This window comes from Panthera pardus, unplaced genomic scaffold, assembly GCF_024362965.1.
Source record: "Panthera pardus isolate Hobbes unplaced genomic scaffold, ASM2436296v1 HiC_scaffold_15, whole genome shotgun sequence".
Lineage (NCBI taxonomy): Eukaryota > Metazoa > Chordata > Mammalia > Carnivora > Felidae > Panthera > Panthera pardus.
The window spans coordinates 80902602-80908601 of NW_026526710.1; positions in this window are offsets into that span (position 1 = coordinate 80902602).

Below are 6000 nucleotides of genomic sequence, written 5' to 3' on the forward strand. Positions count from 1 at the left end.
TCTTCAACCCTAGGGTAAGAGCTTTTGATGGGTACTGTGCCAAAGGGACCAAAAAGTGGAAACAGTTATACCAGCTGAGAAGTTTCTGTAGTTATCCAAGCATGAAAGCTTGGATTTGTGGTTTTGAAGTGTCAAAGTCAAAATACATATGACAGTACAGAAGAATAATGGAAATAACTTTAGAAAGATATTTCTAAGATGAAAAGTCTTAGATGATGAGAAACTGAGGATTTCAGTGGGGAAGGGTCAGTGATAATACTGTGGGAGAAAAATAAATTACAGTTGACTCTTGATCAACATGGGTTGGAATTGCACGGGTCCACTTACGCACAGATTTTTTTCAATAAATACAATACGGTACTCTAGATGTATTTTCTCTTCCTCGTGATTTTCTTAACATTTTCTTTTCTGTGGCTTGCTGTGTTGTAAGAATACAGTATAACTAAGTATAACCTACAAAATATGTGCTAATCAACTATTATAGGTAAGGCTTCATGTCTACACTAGACAATCGGTAGTTAAGTTTTGGGGAATCAAAAATTATATGTGGATTTTTGACTGAACAGGAGTCACTGCCCCAAAGGCCTGTGTTGTTCAGGGGTAAACTATAATGTAAAACAACCATGTTTCAAGTTAAAAGGGGGCATCAAACTATAAAATGGTCTCTTTTTAAATGAGGTATAATGAACACATAACATTATATCAGTTTCAGGTGTACAACATGATTTGATATTTGTATACACTGCAAGATGATCAACCACAGTATGCCTAGTTACCATCCATCAAAAGTGGTTTTATGTTGCTTTTATTTTCTAATTTTTATTGTTATTGTTGAGTGTATATTGTTTTTATAATTAGACAAAAGTCATTAAGTCCTGCTTATCACATTCAAAGCAATTATGTGTCATTTTTCTATTGGACTAAGTACTGGTTTGCCAATTTTTCCTCAAAGAATCAATCTTCAATGTATTAATTCTGTTAAAGAGAATACCCAGATTCTAAGGTATTTACTGTACTTTTATTTATCATCACTTGCTTTCTCATTCCTTTCTTAGGTTTGTTTTCTGGCTCCTTTTCTAACTTCTTGAACCAAAGGTTTTATTGCTTTGTTTTCATTCTTTCTTATTTAGCTGCAGATAATTCCATGAATCTACATCTAAGAAAAGTTTTAATCATATATCATGAATTTAGATTTATAATGTTCTAACTATGGTTATTCCTGACCATTCTGAAACTGCTATTTTCATACTTTCAATCTCACCCAAGATCTATTTAGAAGGAGGTTTTAATCAGCTCTCTCCTGCAAACACTTTAGTTATTAATTTTTACTATTACTCTATCTCAATCAGCAACTTGGGCTTTTATAATTTTGAACATCGATATAAATTTTCTACACAATGCCTGAGTACTTGAAAAAATGAACCATATATGCCTGTGTGGATGTATGGAGAACTGTATGTATGGCTATTTGTAATTCTCTACTTGTGCTAACAACAGTGTTTGTTACATTTATTTAAATCCTAACTTATAATAAAAACGTGTGGCATTTTACCGGATGATAAATGGTAGTCATCCAGCTGGCAATGTATATATGGATCAGGAAAGGGATGAAGAGTAGAGACCTTGTATGTTGGAATCTGCTTATCATCACAAGCTATGCAACACAATGGAAAAAAAAACATGTGGACCCAGAAGCGCATGGGTCCACTTAACTCTCAGCCATTCTTCAACCTTTATCCATACCCATAAATCACTAGCAGGCATGACCTCAGTCTGCTTTACCCGATCATTTGGCTTCGATGAAGATATTTATACCCTAGGTCACAGGAGATATTCAGTTACTCTCCTAAGAGCTCATAATACTATTTGTGGTGATTTGTGCTAGGAGAAAAAGAAATGCTTTTTTTTTTTTTCTTGGAAAAGTTGTGCACTTTCGTTTTTCCTCACAATGTGAACATGAATTCTAATACTTGGGTTATGGACAGTGGGTCTGTCAGTTGTGATCGTATGCATTTCCTACCCTTTATTTCTCTTACCTTCTCTTGACTACATTAAAACATCTGGGGGTTCTTGGGTGGCTCAGTCTGCTGAGCATCTGACTTCAGTTCAGGTCATGATCTCAAGGTACAAGAGTTCAAGCCCCTCATCAGGTTTGCTGCTGTCAGCACGGGCCCACTTCAGATCCTCTGTCCCCCCCCCCCCACCTCTGTCCCTCCCCTACTCATGCTCTCTCTCAAAAATAAACATTTAAATTAAAATATCTGCCTCATATTCATATAAGCTAAACAGGGTATTAAAACAAAGTATTATGCAGAGCACAAACCTTGGAACCAAACATAGGTTTGATGTTTATTTATTTTATTTTGAGAGAGAGAGAGAGAGAGAGAGAGAGAAAGAGAGAGAATGCACATGCACAAGGTAGGGAAACAGAGAGAGAGAGAAGGAGACAGGGAATCCCAAGTAGGTTCCACACTGTCAGCACACAGCCTGACGCAGGGCTTGAACTCAAGAATAGTGAGATCATAACCTGAGCTGAAACAGAGTCAGACACTTAACCAACTGAACCACCCAGGTGCCCCCAGACACAGGTTTAAAACCAGCTTTGCAACCTTCTTAATTGCATAATTATGAGTGAGCTAATTAACTTTCCTGTTTGCAAATGACAAAACTTTTACTCAAAGAAGTACGCAAAAATCAGTTATTTATTACCTCACTCTAGAAAAGGATCTGGCCTTAGAGACTCAAAAGACACTAATATTCTTTTTCTCAGTATCTTAGCTTTGCTTCTCTGAGTGTGTTTGTCTCATTCTCTTGTATAACTGGCAAAATGTAGAGAAAGAGGGGAACATGGTCCAGACTTCCATCTTCCCATATAGCGACCCTAGAAGAAAGGGGAAGCTTTTCTGCCAACATCTGGATGTAAAATCCATGGTGAGAACCCCATCAGAATCAACACTATGAGATTGCCCATTCGTAGGTTATTTATTCACACTCTGAGCTGCAGGGCAGCGTATTATAATTGGAACAGAGTTAAAAGGAGTTGGGCAGATTTCCACCAAGAAAATAGGTGGGATTAACAGAAAATGGGCAGAAAGAATCTTCGGTAGGGGGAAAAAACCTGATGCCTCTATAACCCCTAAACCTCAGCTTCTACAAGTAGAAATTGGGGCTAAAAATAGCACCCATTGGGGCGCCTGGGTGGCTCAGTCGGTTGATCATCCAACACTTAATTTTGGCTCAGGTCATGATCTCACAGTTTGTGGGATCAAGCCCTGTATCAGCTCTGTGCTGACAGCATGGAGCCTGCTTGGGATTCTCTTCCCCTCCTCTCTCTCTCTCTGCCCCTCCCCCACTTACACTCACTCTCTCTCTCTCAAAATAAATAAATAGAATTTAAAAAATTATAAGATATTCCAGATAGGTCCTTCCCCTCTCTGCCATGTGAAGATGCAGAAAACAGATTTGTCTTTGAACCAGAAAGCTGGGTCCCCATCAAGCACAGACTTGTTAGCATTTTGATCTTGGGCTTTCCAGCCTCTAGAACTGTGAGAAGTAAATTTCTGTTGCTTATAAGCCATTCCTAGTCAAGCTATGGTATTTTGTTATAGTAACCTGAATGGACCGAAATAATTGTCTTTCTAGGGATCGAATGCAACGTTGCATGGCATCTCACTATGGCTGCAAGCGTAACCACGGGGTCGCTCCCTTCGTCGGCACCCGGCCTCAGAAGCAGGCTTGCCACCCATTATAGGAGGCCTTACAGACAGAGGTGCTCAGGGCCTTACAGCTACTTGTGCAGCCATTGCCAGGCACAATTTCCAGAACAAAGGGAATTTTCCTCATTTTGCAGAGGTAAGAAACTATTGGCCCAAAAGAGAAATACTTTCACAAGCTCCTTTTACATTAATTGGGTTATTAATTTATTTATCATGAGAACATATTTAAAAAAAAAAAGCAAGCAATAGGATTTGTAAACAAAAGGATTCTAACCAATAGATGTAGGGAAGTTATTCATGGTGCCCAAGGCAGGCAAACATTCTGTGGGTCTTCCAGAAAGTCACCTGGAGCCCAGTCTGCCTTACTTAAGAATAAAGATCCTTTATTAATGATTTATTAATAATTCTGATCTTTAAGAAGGAAAGAGACGCATGGCTAAATGTTTCATCCCCTACTTGTGAATTTTCCTAATTATGCTCCATAACTTTGTCCTATGAATTTGCATAATATTTAATTTTTAAGGGGATCATCAAATTCTAATTCGTTTTCCCAATACCGAAACAGAAAGGTAATAAATATTTTATGCCGTTTTAAACTGGGAGAATTGAAGCAAGGTATATTCATGTTCCACTTTAAATAGCAAAGCACATGGATTTGAACTCTGCTTTCTTTGCACATGTTAATAAATAGGGGTCTTAATTATAGATGTGGAGAAGCAGACAAGGATGTCTGCTCTCACCATTTCTGTTCAACATTATACTGGAAGTTTTATTCAGAGTAATTGGCAAGAAAAAGAAATAAAAGACATCCAGATTAGAAAGGAAGAGTAAATCTATTTCTATTTGCAGGTGACATGACCTTACATGTAGAAAATTCTAAGGAATCCACAAAGAAACTATTAGAGCAAAGAGAAGACTTAACAAGTTTACAAAATACAAAATCAGTGTACAAAATAAAGTTCTATTTGTGTATGCAAGCAACAAATAATCCAAAAACTAAGTTAAGAAAATGATTACAATAACAATAAACAGAATAAAATGCTTAGGAATAAATTTAAAACAAATATAAGACATCCACATGGAAAATTACAAAGTATCATTGAAAAGCATTTTAAAAGACCTGAATAAATAGATGGGGCACCTGGGTGGCTGGGTCGGTTGAGCATCCAACTCTTGATTTCGATTCAGGTCATGATCTCACAGTTTGTGAGTTCAAGCCCCACATCAGGCTCTGTGCTGACAGTGCAGAGCCTGCTTGGGATTCTCCCCCCACCCCACGCCCACCCCCGCTTCTCCTTTGCTCGTGCGTGCACTCTCTCTCAAAATAAATAAATAAACTTTTAAAAAATAAATGAATAAAAAATAAAAGACCTAAATAAATAGAAAGACATCCTGTGTCAATGATTGGAAGATTTTATATTGTTAAAATGGCAATACTCCCCCAAACTGAACTACAGATTTAAAGCAATTTCTGTCAAATATGCAGCCACCATTCTCGTAGAAAGTGATATGGTTACCCACATGGAAAGAATATGGACATTATTGGCTTATATTCATATGGAAATTAAGGGAAACAGACTAGCCAAAACAAAATTGAAGGACTTCTGCTTCCCAATTTCAAAACTTACTACAAAGCTCAATACAATTGACAACCCAGAAATAATCACTCACATTATGGTCAATTGACTGTGCATCAGTGTGCCAAGATAATTCGATGAGGAAAGACTAGTTTTTTTCCACAAATGGGACAACTAGATATCCACATTCAAAAGAATGAATTTAGATCCATACCTCATACCGTCTACAAAATGAACTCTAAGTGGATCAACGTCCTAAATACAAGCCCTGAAACTATAAAATTCTCCGGAAAAAACAAACAAACAAACAAACATAGGCATACATCTTCATGGTGTGATTTAGGTAATGGTTTCTTAGACATGACAGCAAAAACACGAGCAAAAATTTAGGACATGAAAAGATCGTGAACATCATTAGTTGTCAAGGAAATGAAAATAAAAAAAAAAAAATGAGATACCCCATCACACTCTCTAGGATGGCTAAAATCAAAAAGAGGAGAAATGGCACTGCTGGCAAAGAAATGGAGAAATTGGAAGCCTCACATGCCGCTGTTGAGAATCTAAAATGATGCGGCCCCTGTGGAAAACAGTCTGGCAGTCCCTCAAAAAGTTAAACATAGAATTAACATACCACCCAGCAATTCTCCTCCTAGACATCTACCCAAAAGAACTGAAAACAAGTATTCAAGCAAATACTTGCACACAAG